Below are 9455 nucleotides of genomic sequence, written 5' to 3' on the forward strand. Positions count from 1 at the left end.
GAGATGTTCAGAATGGGATAAGTTGTTTCTACACATGTTGTTTTCAAGATCAGTATGTTTTACTGAAATAGAGTATGTGTTTTATTTTAATGTTATTGCTTTTTGCTTCTCTTCTTCTAGATTGTCCTTCACGTCTGTGTTTTTGCATACCCAATCAGTTGTCCTCTCTTTTGTTTCTTTAGTGAGATTGCCGTTGCAGACTTGTTTTTTTTATTCTGCTAATTATTTCTGTTTTGCAGGCTATAAATTCTAATCGTATAATTTTCATTTCTCTTTTAAATCACTAAAGAACAGTATATTATAGTTCCATGTTCTCAAAATCCAAAAGGTCCTCTGTCTCATCAAGTGTTGAATCATTTACTTTTTTTTTTTTTTTTTTTAGTGAGGCAATTGGGGTTAAGTGACTTGCCCAGGGTCACACAGCTAGTAAGTGTTAAGTGTCTGAGGCCGGATTTGAACTCAGGTACTCCTGACTCCAGGGCCAGTGCTCTATCCACTGCGCCACCTAGCTGCCCCATTTACTTTTTTTTAAAACAGTATTTCATTCATTCAGTAAATAGTTATTAAGCACCTACTGTGTGCCATTCACTGTGCTAAGTACTGGCTGCCTGAACTTGTTTAGTAGATCTGAAGGCCATTTCTTTCCGTTGTTAATGTTTTCCCTCTTGATTTATCTGCTTATGCTCAAGGACTTTTGAGTTTTTTTCCTCCTAAGATCTTTGGTAATTTCAGCTCCCCCCCCCCCCAGCTTTCATTTTTCTCTATTCCTCACTTTCTTTTTTTTTTTTTTAATTAATAAAGTATTTTATTTTTTTCCGTTACATGTAAAGATAGTTCTCAACTTTTGTTTATACAAGCTTTACAATTTCAGATTTTTCTCCCTCCCTCCCCGCTCCCCTAGACAGCAGGTAATCTGATATAGGTTATATATATATATATATATATATATTCCTCACTTTCTGATGCCTTCCCCTCTGATGGTAGGTTTTAAAGTATCTCAGCCTCTTCCCATTCTAGGCTATTAACAGCTCATCACCTTAGGTCTCTGCTCTCTGAGTAACTTTTCTGTTGTTGTTCATTCATGTCTGACTCTGTGACCCCATGGACTTTGTCCATGGTATTTTCTTTGCAAAGATACTAGAATGGTTTGTCATTTTCTTCTTCAGTATGTCCCCATTTTACAGATGAGGAACTAAAGCAAATAGGGGTTAAATAACTTGCCAAGAATCACACAGTTAGTAAATGTCTGAGGCTGGATTTGAACTCACATCTTCCTGACTACAGGCCCGGTGCTCTATACATTGTGCCACCTAGCTACACCAGTGACTTTTGCAGGGAATAAAACTGTCCCCTGCTGGACACTGGACTCTTTCCCTTAGATTTAGTGTGTTTCCATGCTGCTCCTTCCATAGGACATTTTGTTGCCTTTGTTTCTCAATTTTCTGGCCTAGTAGTACACAGCCCTGCCATACTTTCTTTGTCTGAAAACTGCCTGTTCTGTCCTTTGACTATTTCTCAATTGGGGAATGACTTGTATTCTTATATATTTGATTCAGATATGAGGCCTTTGTCAGAAACACTGTCTGTAAAAATTGTTTCCCAGCTTTCTGCTTTCCTTCTAATCTTGTTTGCGTTGGTTTTGTTTGTGCAAAACCTTTTAAATTTAATTTTTTAATTAAATTTTTTTTTTTTTTTAGTGAGGCAATTAGGGTTAAGTGACTTGCCCAGGGTCACACAGCTAGTAAGTGTTAAGTGTCTGAGGCCGGATTTGAACTCAGGTACTCCTGACTCCAGGGCCAGTGCTCTATCCACTGTGCCACCTAGCTGCCCCAAAACCTTTTAAATTTAATGTAGTCAAAATGATCCACTTTACCTTTCATAATGTTCTCCATCTCATCTTTGTTCATAAATTTTTCCCCTTTACGTAGATCTGACAAGTAAACTATTCCTTCCTTTTAAAATTTGCCTGTGGCATCACCTTCACGTCCAGATCATGTATCCATTTTGACTTTACTTTTGTGTATGGTGTAAGATGTTGGTCTATGCCTTGTTTGAAGTCCTTTTAAACAAACCTTTCATGTGCCAGGTGGTATGATACAAAGAGAGATGAAACAGTTCCTGTTCTCTAGTATCTTATATGTACGCACAAAATATGTCACTGATGAGAGCTTGCTATATCCTTTAGAGGGAAGACAGCAGTATAGCTGGGACCAGTGAAATGAGGGTATTTTCTAAATTGCCTAATAAGGAGTGAGGAATGTGGGGCAGAGACATAAAAAACTAAACTCTTAACTGAACCGTACCACAAGAGGCTTAAGGGTGGATAATGCTCAGTTTCTGGGTTTATTAGCTTTAATATATATACATATATCCTCAGAGTCTGGGACCATACTAATTGAACTTGTCACCAATTCACAAAAACATTAATAACAAGGGACATCATCATATTTAAGAAGGTGGCCCTTGACCTGAGCCTTAAGTGCTTTTGAAACACTAAAGTGCTTTATAAGGATCACTTATTGTTCATGATATTGTTGCTATTATTAATACCCAGCAACAAAGGCTGAGAAGCAATAGTCAGGTAGAAGGAGAACCAGGATTGACCAGTGTCGTGGAAGCTAAGAGAGCAGAGAATGTTCAGGAGGACGGAGTGATTGATTAATTAACGAACAAATATTTATTAACCAGCTGTTAATGTACCAGACACTGTGGATACAAAAACAAAAATGAAACAGTCCTTGCCTTCCAAGAGTTTACATTTTATTGGAGAGAAAACATGTACAAATATAAGTATATACAAAAATAATGTTAATTACGACACAATTAATTGATTCTGACATGGTCATTATGGGGAGGGGGGTAGACATTGGCAGTTGGCATCAGAAGAGGCCTCAGAGAAGGTGGCGTTTGAAATGAGCTTTCCAAGAAGGTAGGGATTCTAAGAGGCGAAAATGATGAGGGGAATGCATTCTAGGCAGAGAGGATAGCCTCTTCAGAGCAGTGGGGATGAGAGGAATGTAAGATGCCAAGAACAGAAGAAGAGTAATTTGCGATGCATGAAAAGGAATAATGATTCATAAGATTGGAAAATTAGGTTAGGCCAGTTGACAAATTACAAACAAAGGAGTTTATATTTGATCCTGCATGTGTGGAGGATCCATTGGAACTGTTGGAGCATGATAGTGCCATGATCAGACTGTGCTTTAGATAAATATCTCTGGCAGCCTGTTTAGAGAGAATCGAATGAATGCAAGAGCTGCATTGAAGATAAATTTGGCAAAACTTGACAGCTAATTGGATCCATGGGTGAAGGAGAGTGAGGAGTTGAAAATAGCTCGGAGGTTATAAATCCATCAAAAATAGTGATGCCCTTGACAAAAATTGGGAAGATCTGGGAAGGGACTGGGTTTTGGGTGGAAAATATTAAGTTCTAAAATGTTCAGTAGGCAGTTGGTGATTCCCAGCTGGGGCTTAGGAGAGATATGGAAGGCCAGAAGTATAGATCTAGAAATCATCTGTATAGACATGATGACGGTTATATCCATGGGAAATGGTGAGTTAAGCATTATGGATGATGTAGAGAAAGAAGAGAAGAGAGATTTTTGTTCTGAGTCCTAAATGCTGCAAAAAAATTAAGGTCAAAGACTGAAAACTATTAGATTTGGCAGTTATAAAGTCATTAGTGACATTGGAGAGAGTAGTTTCAGTAGAGTAGAGGGAAAGAAGCCAGATTACTGGAGGTTTTAGTGCACTACAAACTCATTATCAGTCAACAGTGTGATGTGGTAGCTAAAAATGCTAATGTGATCTTGGGTTACGTTAAGAGGGTCATAGCTTCCAGAAATAGGGAGGTGGCATAGCCCTACTACTATATTCTGCCCAGAATTCCTATGGAGTATTATGTTAAATTCTCCACCTAGTTTAAGAGATATGTGTTTAAGTGGGTGTTTACAGGGGCAGCTAGGTGTTGCAGTGGATAAAGCACTGGCCCTGGATACAGAAGGACCTGAGTTCAAATTTGACCTCAGACATTTGACACTTACTAGCTGTGTGACCCTGGGCAAGTCACTTAACCCCAATTGCCTCATCAAAAAGAAAGAAAGAAAAAAGAGGGTGTTTACAGAAGGACCTTGAGTCTGTGACTTACGAGGATTGGTTGGAGTAACTGGTTATGTTGAATCAGAAGAAGAGAAATCTCAAGGGAGAGTGACACATATTTTCAGGTGTCTGAAAAGCTGTTAGGTAGAAGACATATTAGATTTACTTTGTTTGACCCCTGAGGATAGAATCAAGAGTAATGGGTGGAAACTTCAAAGAGGTACATTTAGACTTGCTAGCAGAAAAAAAAGCCACTTCCTAACAATGAGAGCTGTCTACAAATAGAATGGACTGCCTGAAGAGTTTGGGTTTTCCTTTCTTGGATATCTTTGATCAAAACTTAGAGGACCACTTGTCTGGAATGTTAGAATGAGAATTCTTTTTTATGTATAGGTTGAACCAAATGACTGCTGAGGCCCATTCTTCTCTCAAATTCTGTGATTCTGTGGAGGTGGACAGTGAGGGTGACCCCAAGCTTGAGAATTGTTGAGTGGAAATCATGGTAGGACAAGGAGGGACAAAGGATTTAAGGGTAGAGAATAATGCATACTTGAACTAGCCAATTCACTATGGAGTCAAGACATCGAAGGCAGAAGGGAAATCAGGCCAATATAAGACTTGAAAAGTAGGGATGGATAGAGGGGCTAGAGGTCATGGTGAGGACAGAGAAAGATGGTATGTGTTCTCTCCACAGGGTGACCGTGGGCATTTGGGGCTTGGCTTTTGGGGCCCTGTGATTGGGGTCCCCAGGGGTTAGACTGAACTGAAATGCGCTGCCAGTGTTAGACTCGTGATCAAATGGGAAAGGAGGTCCAAAAAGCAGTAATGTTTTCAGAAAATGTTAATGTTTATCCATTGACTGTATGATAAAGGCTTGCTTTTATCTAGAACACCATGTCCATTGGAGCCTGTGTGGGAAAGGCATCCTCTCCTGTGAGCTGTGTTAGTTTTCTTATCCATATCTGTCTTTGAACTCCCGGGTCAAAAGCCTCTGAAGCGTTCCCTGATCTCCCAATCTGGAACTAATTTTACCCTCATTTGATCTCCTAGCACTTTATCCAATTCTTATGCACTTATCAAAGTCTCATATATAATATATTTAACTAGCTAAAGGCTTATTTTCTCCTACCAGATTATAAGGATCTTGAGATCAGGGACATTGTTTTGTTTCCTTATTTTGTGTTCTTTTCTCCTTCAGTGTCTAATGGAGCTCCTTCTATAGCGAGTGCTCTAAATGTTCTTTAGATGAATTAACAACAACAAAATAGGAAATTTAGTTTTCTGTTGGTTCATCCTAACCTAATGGTTTTAGGTAGGCTGAGACACAACAGCACAGTGTCTTATTACTTCTGGTTTACATTTAACAGTTTGGTTCCAGAACCTTCTCTATGTAGTGTACTCTGCTATTTGGTTAGGATACTAGATAAATCTTAATAATTCCCTATCTCACTGCACAGTTTGAATAAGTGCAGAATATGATTAAATAATGAGCTGATAGGGGGCGGCTAGGTGGAGCAGTGGATAGAGCACTGGCCCTGGAGTCAGGAGGACCTGAGTTCAAATGTGGCCTCAGACACTTGACACTTACTAGCTGTGTGACCCTGGGCAAGTCACTTAGCCCTAATTGCCTCACCAAAAAACAAAAAATAATGAGCTGATGTGACACAATAAGTATCTAGAGTGTTGGATGTGAGTGAGGAAGCCATGGGTTCCTACCCTGCCTCTAACACATAAACGTTTGTGACCATGGACAACTAACCACCTTATTAGCAGTGAATGGAGGATGCTGTAGCAGGAGTCCCTGTATGGAGCAAGTCACAGATCTTTGAAACATCTATGTCCTGAAGACTAAATAAAGTAAAGGCCACAATAGCAAATATTGCAAATACTTTGTTTTAGGTTCCAGAGAATCGCTATTCTGTGCCTTCTGTGCTCTTACCTGAAGTGAAACACAATCTTGAGAAAGAAAGCAGTGCGGGCACTGGCTGTCCAGCATCAGGGCCAATGCCCAGTGGAATTCCGGAAGTCCATAAGAGTGACAGACCTTATGATCACATTTTGGAGTAAGTTTTTAGTAAGAACTTGCCTTCATGGGGCAGGTAGGGTGGGGAGAACTTCTGGCCTGGAGACTAGAGGTATCAAATGATTGATTTTTGCATGTCTTTTAATTAGTAAATAGTGAGAATCCCCTAACAATTTCTTTTAAAATGATGAAAAAGGTCATTTACTTTTCCAGTCGTTTTTGCTTAAATCTTTCTGAGAAGGTGGATATGAGTGAATATTAAATTGTTTACATATAACCTGTAGGATTACATAAAAGCTATGAGTCATCAATTTATAATAATAAATTTTTATTTGTGAAAGTAATTGAAGTTCTTTTAGTCATGTAGGATATGTATTCATTAAGAAATGACAAAAAAGACTCCTTTTTGAAAGGTGTCAGATAAGTTAGAATTCTTCTCATCTTTTGACTACAGGTCTTTTCACAATTAGGTAGGTCTTTTCTGCCTTGATGAAGGAAAAATGACCAAGCTTTTTTTTTGTTTTTGTTTTTGCGGAGCAATGAGGGTTAAGTGACTTGCCCAGGGTCACACAGCTAGTAAGTGTCAAGTGTCTGAGGCCGGATTTGAACCCAGGTACTCCTGAATCCAGGGCCGGTGCTTTAACCACTGCGCCATCTAGCTGCCCTGACTAAGCTGTTTTGAAAAAAGTACTTTCATCAAAAACCGTATTTTTGTCTCTAACACTAGTTTGTCATTTTTTTTCTGACACATTTCTATCAGTAGAATAACAACTCAGTCAAAAGATCCTGAAATAAAAGAACTCAGTGAGGAGAGCATTTCTGTTACTCATATTACTGATAAAGACTTTACAGATTTCGATGAAGATCTCATAGAAGAAATGGAAACATTCACACAAGAGGACATGAAAGTGCCAGGCTGTGGAGGTAAATTCATTTAGTATATAACCTATTAATTTGATGTTACAAATTTGATGATAATTTTAAGCCAATATTATAGTTACTATATTTATTTTAGAGTTATCTAAAACTATAATTTAAAAATATTTTTATTATTATTAAAGAGTTTGTTTATTAGCATGGAGACAGGTATATATATATATATATATATTTTTTATGTATGAGGTATTTTATTTTTTCCATTACATGTAAAGATAATTCTCAACTTTTGTTTATAGAGACAGGTATATTTTTGCCTAAAATAGTTTAGCTACTTGTAATATTTTTTCCTTTTGTACCATTACAATGTCATTTAGGCTCTTTGTATGAAAATGTGTCATCTCTTAGATTTTGTGATGAAATTGATCAGGATCCCTAGACCTGAAGCTCATAGAGCTTTAAAAATCCAGAGAATTACTAACCCAGTGACTAAAGACTCAGGAGGGCCCACTTCAAGCAATTATATTAAAATTGGAACTAGACAGAGAAGATTAGTATGGCCCCTTGTGCAAGGATGACATGCAAATTTGAGAAGCCTTCCATATTTTTACTAGGAGAACAATCCTCACAGTAACAGCAATATTGTAAAGGTAATCAACTTTGAAAGTAACTCTGATAGGCACAATGACCAACCACAATTCCAAAGAACTCATGACAAAATATGCTACCCATCTACAGATAGAGAACTGATAAGATTCAGAGTGTAGATGAGAGCATATTGTTTCTTTTTCTTTTTGAACATGACTAATATGGAAATTTGTTTTATATAACTAAAAATATTTGCAATGGGTTTTATTTTTTTTTGCCTTCTCAATGAGGGAAGGAGAGAATTTTGTTTTTGTTTTTGTTTCTGTTTGTAGGGCATTGGGGGTTAAGTGACTTGCCTGAGGTCAAACAGCTAGTAAGTGTCAAGTGTCTGAGGCCAGATTTGAACTCAGGTCCTCCTGAATCCAGGGCCGGTGCTTTATCCACTGAGTCACCTAGCTGCCCCCTGGAAGGAGAGAATTTGAAACTAAAAAAAAAAAGAATTAAAAAAATCTCTGTTTTAAAAAAATGAAAAAAGTTATGGCAAGTATCTAAGAGACACTTGATTGTGACAAAAGAAGAGATAGGGATGTGGTTCATAGTTTTTAATTATTACAGTATTTCACTTCAATTTAATAAGCATTGATTCAACTATTTACTGTTGACTGAGTATGTGATATGTGCTAGGTACTGAGTGTGAGATAAAAAATTTAGATAAAAATGTTCCATGAGCTCCATGAAGCTTACCAAATGTAGTAGGGGGTTATAACACATACAAATAAATAACTGTAATGTGAAATAGTACATGAGTGAATCAGAGAGGTGCATATAAAGTCCAAGAAGGAGAATAATCATTCCTAATGGGGGAATTAGGGAGTCATCAAGAAAGTTACTGACATTTGAGGTGCTTGGGCATTAAAGGATAGGTAAGTCTTCAAAAGGCAGGGGTTGAAGTGTTGGAGAGGGCATTCCAGCCATAAAGGAACCGTGTGAACAAAGGCATGGAGATTGAAAAGTAAGGCATGTACGGGAGATAGTATGTATAGATATTTGGTTGGATCAGTTTGTATGTGGAAGTAATATGAAATAAGAAATATGAGGATTTTGTGAGAGGCATGGTTGCATCAGATTATGAAGGACTTTGAATGTTCATCTCTAATAGTAAGTGGTCTATCCAGGGTGTTAATTTTCTCCTCTACCATTGTAGCCTAATAAACATTAAAATAGACAGCTTACATAGTTATATATAAATTTTCATCTTCCTTTGAGTCAGAAATATACAGAAAAGCACAAAATTATGAACCAGTATATGTTTGGAAAGAATTTTGAATTCTGAACTTGACTTGGTAGGCAGTAGAGAGATATTGAAGGGTTCAATTCATTTCAATGCTTAATTAAATTAAGATTTGTTAAGTGCTTACTATGTGTCAGGCTCCATGCTATGTACTGGGTTTTGTACAAAAGGTTGGCTCGCATAACTGTTGTTCAATTGTTTCAGTTGTATTTGACTCTTCCTGACCTTATTTTGGGCAAAGATAATGGTTTGCGTTTCCTTCTCTAGGTAATTTTACATATGTTGAAACTGAGGTAAACAGGGTTAATCAACTTGCCCAGGGTCACATCATAGCTGGTATGAGGCTAAATTTGAACTGAGGCCTGGCATTCTGTCTACTTACTGTTCTACCTAGTTGCCTGCAGCATGCATATAGCTATGCTTGAAGAAGATATTCTTGGCAGCAGTGTAGATAAATACATATGTTTATGGATATGGATATCCACTCACATGAATACACATATATAAATAAGCACGTGTGTATGTGTTTGTAGAAGGGCAGTGTAGAGTAAGAATAAAGAGTAGGAGATTATTACAGTA

General features: G+C 37.6%; 1 non-coding gene across 1 annotated transcript; it reads left to right on the forward strand.

Annotated features, from left to right (window-relative positions):
• The first annotated feature begins 7504 nt into the window (after positions 1–7504).
• On the forward strand, positions 7505–7606 carry LOC122737638. The gene has a single exon (XR_006354452.1). It is a non-coding gene; the product is annotated as a U6 spliceosomal RNA (small nuclear RNA).
• Positions 7607–9455: the final 1849 nt, after the last annotated feature.

Source organism: Dromiciops gliroides, chromosome 1 (genome assembly GCF_019393635.1).
Source record: "Dromiciops gliroides isolate mDroGli1 chromosome 1, mDroGli1.pri, whole genome shotgun sequence".
In the NCBI taxonomy this organism is placed as follows: Eukaryota; Metazoa; Chordata; class Mammalia; order Microbiotheria; family Microbiotheriidae; genus Dromiciops; species Dromiciops gliroides.